Source organism: Mesocricetus auratus, unplaced genomic scaffold (genome assembly GCF_017639785.1).
Source record: "Mesocricetus auratus isolate SY011 unplaced genomic scaffold, BCM_Maur_2.0 Super-Scaffold_100024, whole genome shotgun sequence".
In the NCBI taxonomy this organism is placed as follows: domain Eukaryota; kingdom Metazoa; phylum Chordata; class Mammalia; order Rodentia; family Cricetidae; genus Mesocricetus; species Mesocricetus auratus.
In genome coordinates this window covers 14,817,098-14,829,289 of record NW_024429205.1, presented here as the reverse complement: position 1 = coordinate 14,829,289, position 12,192 = coordinate 14,817,098, and the positions used below count along the sequence as shown (strand labels likewise).

At 48.3% G+C, this 12,192-nt stretch overlaps 1 long non-coding RNA gene across 1 annotated transcript; it reads right to left on the bottom strand.

The window, feature by feature from the left end:
- Nucleotides 1-6,134: 6,134 nt before the first annotated feature.
- Nucleotides 6,135-11,926, bottom strand: LOC121133832. The gene is made up of 2 exons (XR_005870834.1): nucleotides 11,823-11,926; nucleotides 6,135-8,218 (listed from the first exon to the last, which is right to left on the bottom strand). It is a non-coding gene; the product is annotated as an uncharacterized LOC121133832 (long non-coding RNA).
- Nucleotides 11,927-12,192: the final 266 nt, after the last annotated feature.

The window sequence follows — 12,192 nt, the reverse complement described above, 5'->3', positions numbered from 1 at the left end:
GACCACCACATTCCCATATCTACACCACCTCTGAAATGGACACATTAGCCCATCACGACTGGTGGGCTCCAGGCTGGGCTTGGACTTCCAGGCCACAGAAGCCTGTGAGGGCCCCTCTGCCTCCTCTGGTTTTTCTCTAGCCCTCATTAGCATTCAGGCTGTTCCTCATGCCATTCCTCAGAGGCCATGGAGAAGCTAAGATTTGATCTAGCCTGGCTGAGCAGCATTAAAATCAATTAAAAATGAGAGATAAGCCTCTCCTTCCCTGACTGGAAAATTCCACAGGAGCAAAAGAAAGCCACACACAGCCCCATCAATCACCCTGGGCTCTCATCTCCCTGGCTCTTTTTTTCTAGACAGCTGCAGGACAAGTCAGCTAAGCAGAAGGGTCTTCCTGTGGTGAGCGGTAGATGGTCACTCCTATGCTGTCTCAGCCCAGCAAAGTCTCTGCTGCCGACAGGCCATCCCCACCGTCCTGTGGCCTCCAGACAGCCTGGCCAATGACCATAGAGAGCAGCCAGGGGAAGCCCTGCAGCCTGCCCTAAAGCACAGTCTTTAGAGGCCCAATACCAGCTCCCCATTCCCTGAGGGCCTGGAATTTAGATATTAACTGCCCCTGCAGAACTGTGTAGAATGAGGTTTCTCTCTGATTCCTCTTCAGATAATTTTGAATCTTTGATAACTGTGATGCTACTTTTCCTGATGTCAAGTGAAAGTGGTGTGTGTGTCTGTGTGTCTGTGTATCTGTATCTGTGTGTCTGTGTGTGTGTGTATATCTGTATGTGTCTGTATGTGTGTGTGTCTGTGTATGTATATGTGTCTGTGTGTGTCTATGCATCTGTATCTGTGTGTGCATATGTGTGTGTGTTTATCTATGTGCGTGTGTCTGTATCTGTGTGTGTCTCTCTGTGTGTATATGTATCTGTATGTATATCTGTATCTGTGTGTGTCTGTCTGTGTGTATATGTGTCTGTGTGTCTTTATCTCTGGGTATGTGTATGTGTATGTCTGTGTGGCTCTGTGTCTGTATGTCTCTGTGTGTCTGTATGTCTCTGTGTGTCTTTGTGTGTGTTTGTGTGTGTTATAAACTTAAATCTGCATCCACACAAGGTCTAACACACTAGCAGACATTGAATCGACATTTGGAATGAAGTACATAGTATTGAAATGCACTTACTATCTTCCAGCCATTACTGATGGCGCAAACAACACTTGGTACCATGTTAGATAGCCTTGACCGCAGCCTGTATTGAGTATCCCACCCATGGAGGGAATGATTGGATTTGATTTAGAATATAATTCTTCCCAGCAATAAATGGATATTGACTCAAATGCATAATTGTTTCAAGTAGTTGAAATACTTGGTCCCTTACTCCTTGGGAACTTAACTTGCAATGGGAGTTGGTAAATCAGGATCGTACAGACTGAGGCCTCAACAGGGATGCCTCTGGATCAAGGATGTTGGACAGACCCAAGTCTGTAGGTTACATCTTCTTTGGTTGCAGGTGGGTGATCAGCCAGGGAACTGGAAAGAGATTGTTGAGATTTCAAGCCCTGCCACTTTGCTGTGTTGTGGTTCAGAGAAAGCCGAAGTATTCAGAACTGCCTCCCACGCAAGACCTGTGGTGGACAAGGGCCTGGGAATGCAGGAGGTAGGGACGCTCAGTCGTGGAGCACAGCTTCAGGATGTGTGAGGTTCAACCCCCAACTCTAGAGAGGACTTCCTAATCACAAGCCAAGACCTCTGGGCTCTGAGAGCAATTTCCCCTGTGTCACTTGGAGCCCAGAGCACTTTGTTTATTGAGTCATTTGGCAAATATTTGAATGCTTTCTCTTAAGGACTTCAGAAGGGGAGAATCTGAAAATATTTTAACAACCAGGGCAACGAGCAGTTGGAATGAGAAGCTAACCAATCAGAGGCCAAACATCCTATGTGTGGAGGTGTGACCTCAGAGAGGTGAAGGTGCTGCCTTGGAACGAAGGAGTCTGCCACATGCTGGTGGCCTTGGAGAGGGTTGTCAGCAGCTTCACAAGAGATGGCTGTGGGCGGGGAAAGGTGCTTGCTGGGGTGCTGTCTGGATGACACATACACAAAGTCCCGCAGCAGGAGAGCCCTTAGACTCCAGGGGGCTTCTAGTAGCTGGGCGAGACTGGTCAGGAGTAGTTAGGAAACCATGGAGGACCTGGCATGGCTGAGTGTTTATTGGGGCCTTAATATTTCCAATTGAATGGGAGACATGGAAAGATTTCAAATCAGGGAGAGATGGAGTCAGTATTCCTTCGGAAAGATCATTGTTTATATTCTAACCAACAGGGGAGTATGAAAGCTCAGAGTGGCCAAAATTCCTTAAGGGACAGAAGAGAAGCCAGCATTTACCCCAGGACTAATGAGTATAGCAGCGAGTATAGCAGTCCGTTTCCAGAGGCTATGATAATTGTCTCTGTTGCTGGCCTGCTGTGCAGGACTGATATATATATATAGCAGTCCATCTCCAGAGGCTGCGATTCTTCAGTCTCTGTTGCTGGCCTACTATGGCACTTTGGTAATGATGGAGGGACTAAAGAGAGTAGCGAAATGGAGGCCATTCCTGCCCTTGATCAACAGTTCTCAAGTTCTTTGATCACTGGACCCTTGTTTTATACTCTTAAAAATGAAGACCCAAGGCAGACATGGTGCCTCGTTCCTGTCATCTTAGTACCTGGGAGGGCGAGGCAGGATGATGGCAGTAAGATTGGGGATATCCTGGGCTACAGAGTGGGTTCTATGCCAGTCTGAGCTATTGGGGAGAAGAGAGAGACAAGAGCTCTTGTAGCTCAGGCTTACCTCAAGCTATGTAGCAAAATGACCTGGAATTCCTGATCCTCCTGCCTCCGCTTCCCATGGTTGGGAATTACAGGTGTGTGCCACTATAAGGAATTTTCCTAAGATCTCTTCTTTTAATAGATTATATTTCTCAATATTTACCATGTTGGCAGTTGAAGCTGGGCATATTTCAATTTACTCAATAACTTACTTAAAATGGTAATGATATACCCATTATATGTGAATATGGGTAAAACATGTTTAAGACAATGTATTTACTCAAATAAAAGCAGACAGTATGAAGAAAAGCCTTCGTGATGGGTTCTGATATCTGTCACCCCTTCAGCTCACTGCAATACCTCAGGCCACTTGGATCCTAGAACTTTCCATTTTATTATCTGGATGAATGGCAGTGAAAAATAGGCAGAGACTATCTTAGTCTTTGTGTTTTGTTGTGTTTGTTTGGTAACCTAGGCTGGCCTTAGATTCGTTATGTAGCCAAGTACGACAGTGAACTGCTGGGATGACAGATGTGTGCCACCACATCTGTTTTTTTGTTTGTTTGTTTTGTCTTAGTATTCTTATATAAATAGTTTTTAACCTCAGGACTTCCGAAGACATTTTCATGGCTCCCTAGGGACCCTTGTTCTAACCTAGATCTTGAACTCAAGGACCTGCCCCTTGTGAGGACATGAACACATCCGTTCTTCTCTGGATGTCTCCCTAGTGCGTTGCTAAGTCTGTTTATGGCTGTAGACAGGGCAGTTTAGACAAGAGAAATGTATTTCACATGGTCTGGAAGCCACACCTTGCAGGGTCCTCCCTGCAGGTAGAGCGGGGGAAGGGCCTGTCCAGCTGGTCTCTTCCTGGGGGCTGAGCGGGATGGTGAGTGTCGATGACTCAGACCCTCCCCCCATTAGTTACCAGGGAGAAAACACACACTGAGTCGGGAGTCTGTCAAAGCAGGATCTCGATTTATTCCAACACACAGGAACTTATATAGGACTGAGGTAGGGGATGGGAATCTTAGGATAGGGTAAGGTGACGTGAGGAGTTAAGGGCCAATAGTATTCCACCACGCAGGCAGGTAGCTAGGCAGGGGGCAATCTTGCATCAGGCCTGGCTGAGTCACCCCTGCGTGGAGGTTACAGGTTAGAGACAGGTCGCTAAACTCTAGCCAGGCTCAGGAGGTTACACTGGGCCTCCCATCGGATCCCTAAACTCAAGTCAGGCTCAGGAGCTTACACTGGGCCTCTCATCTGAGCCTTTCTTAGGCCCAACAACATCTCTCATCATGTCAGTGCTGCCCAGTGTAGTTCTTGGTGAGAGCATGTTTCCTGGCTGCCTTTTCGCTGTTCCCTACGTACAAAGACGGAAAGTCAGACCTTGAACTGCAAGCTTCTTCCATGACTTTTTGTAGCACCGTGCTCCCCATGGTGAGTGTCCTAGCTTCATGGTTTCTTCTAAACTTGTTCATCTCTCCCAGACCCCACCTACAAGTACAGAGCATGCGGGGATAAAACTGGGGGAGGGACACAGGCTACATACCAGACCATAATTTATGATGGGACAAGACCGTGCTCAGAGCCAGGGGTTAACATTACCTGGACTACATGGCAGGTTCACCATGACCTTTTGGGTGCATTTTTTTCCCTGGGGTCTGAACTGTTTTGACCCCAACCACCTTGGTATTGTGCCCTAGGGACACGCCCCTTCCCTACACCCACTAATGTGTCATCAATCTAGCCTCCTACACCTCAGTCTGTCCCCTCTCTTGAGCTTCTGTGACGACCTGCATTGGGCCTCTCTTAAACCACGCTCCGTGGGAACCAAAGGGAGCCTTGGAAACAGAGGTTAGCACATGACTCATTTGCTCAGTTAGGATGCTGAGGCACCCGCTGTGCTTAGGCTAAATAGCAAGGCTGTGAGTTCCATATCTACCCAGGGGCCTCCCACTCCATGTTCTCTAGCTCTTGGTCTTCTGAGCCTCGGGCTTATTCCCTTTCTGAGCTGTCCCTTGACCTAAGTTCTCTTGTCACCTTCTTGCCCTCTTGGGTTTGTTTGTTTTTGTCATTGCTTTGTTTCGGTTTTTCTGTATGGTCCTGGCTGTTCTGGAACTTGCTTTGGAGATCCACCTGTCTCTGCCTCCAGAGTACTGTGATCAAAGGTGTGTGCTACCACCCCCGGCCCATTTTACCCTTTTTGATCATTGCCACTCTGTAGAGTCGGATTGAGTATGGCTCTCCTGGAACCTTCCCTGACTGCTCTGTCTCAGTCCTTTCCTCCTAATAGAGGCATTTATAAAAATTTTAAACTATTGTTGTGATATCTGTTCAATATCTAATTCTCTACCAGACTGAGAAATTCATGAAAGACATGGGCATTAGCCCACCTGCTACTCCCACCCCTACCCTGGGTCCGAGTGAGAGTGTGTGTGTGTGTGTGTGTGTGTGTGTGTGTGTGTGTGTGTGTGGTGTGTATCCACGGCGGGCAAAAGAAGGCATTGGATCTCTTGGAACTAGAATTACAGAAGTCATGAGCCATCCTACACGAGTGCTGAGGACCTAACCTGGGTCTTCTGGAAGAGTAGCGCATGTCCTTAACCTCAAAGCCATCTCTTTAGTCCCATGGAATAGTCTACTGAGCACCCAGGTCATTACTCTTCGGTGTGACAGACAGTTGTGTAAAGTGCATGACCAGAAGGGGGCAGGGTCACTGGGTCATCTTGACTTCTGTCCTCTTTAATGATCAGATCTCCAGTCTCAGTACGTGGCACATTGCAGATTTTTGAAAACTAACTTTTTATTTTTGTTTTTTTAAGATTTATTTATTGTATCTTATTGTGTGTATCAGTATTTTGCCTGATCGTATGCATGTGCACCCCATACATGCCTGGTGCCATAGAGGCCAGAAGGGGGCATTGGGTCCCCTGGAACTGGAGTTATAGATGGTTGAGTCACCATGTAGGTGCTAGGAATTGAACCCAGGCCCTCTTCAAAAACAAGAAGTGCTTAAAACCTCTGAGCCGTCTCTCCAGTTGTGATATTATTTTAAAACAAATGAAAGGAGTTTTTAGATGGGCAAGCAATGTCCATATTCCTTGGCATTCCCAGAAAATTCTCAGGGATAACTAAGTCCCAGACCTCTTCTTGCCCCCAAAGCATGGTACCAGAATTCTGCTCAGCAGGTTATGCAATCACTATCTGCCTCAGCCTTGCTCAGGTGAGGGTGAACATCATGTCTTCAAGAGTACATCCCCTATCCCCTCCTGAGGAGGCTTTTAGACAGCTCCTCATTTGAGTCTAGGACAATTGAGCAAAATGGTAACAACTGGTATCACCTCTTTTATTTTTAGAAGTGTTTTATCTTTGCTTTGTATTTTGTGTGTGTGTGTGTGTGCATACTTCACAGCACACATGTGGAGATCAGAGGATGATTTGTGGAAGTCGGTTCTTTCCTTCATGATGTGAGTCCTGGAGATTGAGCTAAGGTTGTCAGGATTGGTGACAAGAACCCTTACCAGCCAAGCAATCATTCCATCTTTCATCTTCTTTTTCCTCTCCTTCTTAAAGTTTATTTTACATGTATGTGTTTTGCCTACATGTATGTCTGTGCATCACATGTATGCCTGGTGCCCACAGAAACCAGGAGACAGTGTTGGAGTCACCAGGCTGATGCTGAGCCTGGCTCTTCAGGCCCCTTATCTTATTTTCTCTTTCCTTATCAGCTGCTACCCAACAAGAATATGGCAAGCTATGCAGATACCATTGTTAGGTTCCTCTTTCTTGCTTCCTTCCTTCCTTCCTTCCTTGTTTGTTTGTTTGTTTGTTGAGACAAGGTCTTGCTATGTAGCTCTGACTAACCTGGAACTCATGCGGATCAGGCTGCTCTTGAACTCATAAAGATATGCCTCCTCTGCCTCCTGAGTGCCTGGCGATTTTTAAATCTTTTACTTTCATTTCCTTTGTATGTGTATGGGATTTCTGTCTGCACATCTATGCACGATGTTTGTACCTGGTGCCCAGGGAGGGCATTGGTGTCAGACCCCCTGGAACTGGAGTTATATGTGGTCATGAGTTCCCCAGTTGGTGCGGGGATAGAACCTGGTTCTCCTGGAAAAGCAGCCAGCGCTCTTAATTGCCCAGCCATCACTCCTAACTGTAGGTGCCTCTTTCTAGCTCTTCCAGATCCCAAAACTCCACAGTGGGGAGCAGGAGAGGCAGCTGAATCTCAACCTTCACTAGGAATGTCGGCCTGATGGGTCTGCCCCTGCAAACACAGCTCTTCAATAATGCATAGAGCTATTAGCAGCAGGCAGAGGATAACTGGCTCCCTCCCGGCCATCAAAGCTGCTGCTGCGGAGGGGTGGGGGAGGTGGGGGAGACAAGTAGGTGATCAGATTTCATGGGCCCTCTATAATGGCTGCCTGGTATGAGATTAGAATGGGCTGTTTCATGTCCAAGGATGAAAGCAGCAAGGATTTGGGAGAAAATCCGGCTTCCCAGAGAAATCAAAACGTTTCTATTTCATTACAAATGGATGCATGACACAGCTAATCACTCCTGTGAGAGGCAACGCGGCAGGACCAGCTGTCTGTATCAGCAGTTCCCTTCAGAGGCCTTGTAAGAAGTGTAGGATGCAGGGTTAGAGAAGCCACGTGATTTCCTAATGTCCAGGGTATCTCCCGGGATGTCCTGAATCTTGGAGAGATTGCCTCCAAACAGCCCATGCCAAGGTGGGCACAATCTTCTTAGAGGTAAAGCCAAAACCACTGAAGAGGAGGAGGTGGCTGCAGCTGCCAGCTGTCATAGTATTAATAGCTCCTTGTTCTATGCACATCCATATGTCTAGTCCCTTGCATATAGCAGTGATAATCCTTGCAGCAGCTGGCAGTATATTGTTAGATCATCCTGCAGTGAATGGGGTGCAGTGGTGCATCCTTGTAATCCAGTGCCCAGAAAACTGAGGCAGGAGGATTGAGAGTTTCCAGGTCGGCCTGAGGACATAGTAAGACTTTGTCTCAAACAACAGCAAGAATAATCTTACAATGTTGAGGAAACTAAGGATCTAAGGCACATTGGGGCCCAGAGTGAAACCCTGGGACTATTATGTTCAACTGTTTCCTTGAGGCCCTCCAGAAGTAAAGCCCATAGCAAAAAGGAGGGTCCCAGGAGAGTCATTCCATGAAAAATGTTCCTATCACATGAGAAATGAGAGCATTTAGCCAACACCACCATGAGAACTGTCTCATTTGAGTTCAGCAGCTGCCCCCGAAACCCAGCCTTCACTCCTTGTCTTCTCCAGGGAGTTTTAACCTGTGGCCTGGGCATAGTATAGGCTGAGATTCTGAGGTCTTCTGGCTGCTGGCTGTAAGCCCGGAGAGGATCCTTACCTTCTCTGGCTTTGCCTCCATACCTGTGAACCCAAGAGATGCTCAGTCATGTAAGTAAAATGTGGACCAGTGTTCACCTCAGCTTCTGGGCCCAGATCTTCCTTCTCTGCTGTTGCTTTCCTGACCCCGAACTCTAAGAAGTATGATCTTCAGCTACTCCTTGTTGAACAGTGGTTCTCAACCTGTGGGCCATAACCCCTTGGGGGTGTTAAACAACCTTTTCACCGAAGTCACATATCAGATCTTACATTGCAGTTCACAACAGTAGCAAAATTACAGTAATGAAGTTGGAAGAATTAATTTTATGGTGGGGGGAGGTGGTCACCACAACATGAGGAACTGCATTAAACAGGTTGCAGCATCAGAAAGGTTGAGAAACACTGTTCTAGAAGATCCTGTCCACTTCTGCCTCATCTCTGTGTTAGATGCTCCTTCTAGCAACCTGCCCCAGCACAAACAAGGCCCCCACTCAGCGGCTAACCTTCTCTGGCCTTGCAAGATGAGGCCCCCACTCAGCGGCTAACCTTCTCTGGCCTTGTAAGATGAGGCCCCATTTTACCAACTTGACCTAGGAACAGCATGGGACAGACTGAGAGTCTGTCTGCACTCCCCTCTCTTTCCCCATGCCCTCCTTGACATCCAGCCCAACATAGACACCATCAGGGCTGTTATCCTCTCGGAGGCCATTGAGTCAGGGGCAGATACCCTCAACACTCTAAGAGCATGAGTCTCAAGGGGACTGAGGTGGTCATTTAGTGATAGAGTGTTTGCCGAGAACGCGCAAAACCATGGATTCAAAACCCAGTATCAGTCAACAAATAAAAAATGAAAGAAAGAAAAAGCAGAGTTCAATTTAGCTCTCTTACACTGGACACAATTTTTAAAACAGATCCTCAGAGAGCATGATCATGAGTATGCCAGTCTCTCTGCTCAGACATGAATGTGTCTTTGTCCTTGACAGAGCTAGGCCCAAGATGCCACCTGGAAGGCTTGGCCACCTGGCCTTTGTGTCAGACTTGGCCCTTCAAGGGCTAGACACTGTCTGGTTGATGTCTGTGCCCAGGAAGGTGTTTTAAGTGCAGTGTTAGACACATTGAGGGTTAGAGGGAAGCGGGACTGAGGTCTGGCCATGTAGAGGTGTCTCCGCAAGCCAGAAGATTTGGCAAAGTAGCATTGGCAAGGAGAAAGCAGCTTAGCTGTGCTGCGCTGTCCCAGACACTGGTAAATCCATGCATGCAAACGGTGGGCCTGCGTTACTGTACCGAGCTCCCTTCTGTAAGTTCACTACCAGGCTTCGTCTCCTCCACTCTGCGTGTCATCAGTCATCTGCCCAGGGCTGTCAGTACCCACTACACACTGCGTCTCTTTGAAACTTGCTATCCTGGGCTCAGAGTGAAGACAGCTTGGAGAGGCGCGGGTTCCTGAGCCAGCTGCAAGCAGCACAGCCCTGAACTGTATTAAATGCCCGCATGGGCTTTTGATTCCCTGCTGGCATTCAGACCCACTGTCTAACTTTTTCCTGTGGAACTGAAAGGAGCTGCTGACTCAGGGCCCACCTGGCCTTGCATGGCTGAGGTATCCCGTGACAGTGACAGCGCTGTTTCACATGGGCCATGAGTAGACAGCGTCCTGTCTCCCGCCCTTGTCACTCCTGCTCAATAGTCACCGAGGGCAAAGGTTTCGGCCTTCCTTATCCTTCTTCCTCCCTGTGGCTTACGGTTCCCCATCTAGCACCTCCTCAGTCCGACCTCTCCACAATGGATGCTCACCTCTGCTAGGCTCAAAAGCCACCGGGCTCACACAACTCGTCTGGCCTGAAGCCTGTGGCCTGCTCTCCCCAGAGTGGGCCTATGCTTGTGTGGCAGTTCCCTGGCCATTTCTACTGAGCTCAGCCATCCACCTCCCAAGGTGGCCTCCAGTTTGTACGTGTTTGTTGATTTTCCTTTGACAAATATTTGCTGTTAGAGTGTGGTGCTCCACACCTATAATTCGAGCATCCAGTAGGAGAACTGTGAATTTGAGGCCAGACTGGTCAGCAAATCTAGCAGACAGAACCTCAATTAAGAAAATGCCTCCATGACATTGGACTATACGCAAGTCTGCGGGGTGTTTTCTTGATTAATGGTGGATGTAGAAAGGCCCAGCCCACAGTGGATGGTGCCACCCCTGGGCAAGCGATCCTGGGCTGTATAAAAAATCAAGTTGAGCAAGCTATAGGGCACAAGCCAATATGCAGCATCCCCTGTGGTCTTCACGTCAGTTCCTGCCTTTGGTTTCTGTTCAGATTTCTTTCCTGATGGATTGGAAGCTGTAAGATAAAATAATCCCATTTCTGCCCAAGTTGCTTTTGGTCTTGATGTTTATCACAGCAATAGGAGGCAGACTAGGACGCTTCGGTATGTTTTTCTGCTTGGAAGCTGTTTACCGACTCTGGGTTGGCCTAGTTATTAGGGACAGCAAAAGGACTGCACATGTAGGAGCCAGCATCCCAGGACACTTTGATGTCTCTTGCTTACGGCAGGAGGCCTTGGTTGAGCAATTAACTCCAAGAAAAGAATAAACAGATGTGCGTGTAACTCATGTAAATTATTCCTTCTGGCACCCGTGTGGGCTCTGGGTAGCCTTCTGTGAAGTCTGGGAGGACTCCTTGTCAAAAAGACTGGAGGAGACATTGGGAGGGTCCTGAGGAGGGCACAGACTCCCCTATGGACAGGGGCTTGCCTGGGTGCTCTCTAGACTTGGCTAGTGGTCTCCTCCATGCCACGAACAAGGCAGGCCTGGTTGCCCACTGGAGAAGAAGGTATGCAATGGTGTCTATCTCTTCCCAGGGCGATGCTTTCAAGCTTAAGGCAGGTGTAGAAGTTTCTGTCTTCACAGATGCTCAGAAAACCAATGAAATCAGGTTCTCTATAACTGTATGCCAGTTTGTCACTAGATTCAGCCACAAGTGGGCATGACCTGAGCACCATGCTGGGTACCACACGGGGCCGGGCCCTTTCACACATTTCATTGCGCGATGGCCTCACTGGCCTCGTTACCTTCCAAGGAACTGGGTCCTTTTCAGCTCAGTCTTGGATTCACATACCCATCTATGTAGCCGGTTCTCCCTCCAAGGACATTGTCTAGCCTGGCTCCTCTTTCTCTCCAACCCTTATCCCAATGCTGTGGGTATAATTAGAGCCTCACTCGTGCTGGACAAGTGTCATTGAATGGCACCCCCAGCCTTCTTCTTTCCTCACCAGCAACCCCAGGCACGGCTGTCTTACCAGTCCTTCAAGTGTCAAATGCCCTTTCTTCCTGGAAGCCTACCAGGCCTGTCTTTCCCCATTATGGAGTCCTTTGTACGACATTGCTGGCCACAGCTGTAGCGACTGCATACCTGACTCTACCAAACGCTGTCCCTAGGTACTCCTTACCCTGAACCCATATCCAATGGGTAAGCGTCAGTAGCAGTGCTCTGGCCCATGCCTCTTTGGGACCTAAGACAAGAAATTGAGGGCTGGGGCTGCAGAGAGACCCCACCGAGGGATTGCTTCAGTTGAAATACTCCGCTGATGTCGGGTTAAATCGATAGTCACTAGATTCAGTACAGGTTAAATAGAGTTTATTCGGAGAGATTACACTTACACGATAGGTTGCCACAGGTTCCAGCTCCAAGGATCCTCCCAAGCTGTTTCCCCCGTGAGCCGTCCAGCCACAAGAGAAAGCCCGAGCCAGTCGAGTCAGTCTAAAATCCCACCTCCGGAACAGACCTGTGACCACGCCCAAACGGGCGTGGTCAGCGCCACAGGTGCGCAGTTAGCTCTCTCTACACCCTCCCCCTTCTCACTGTGTCCTGCCCAAAGGCCATGTCCTCAGCCAGGCCAGCCAGCTGATCCCTGGGATTTCTGAGGTCAGTGGGGGGAATTAGGGTTTTTTTTTTTTTGATCACTGTGTTTTACTAGACACACTGGTCATTTTTGTGCAGTTACACCCAGCGCACACAGCTTGCTGTCAC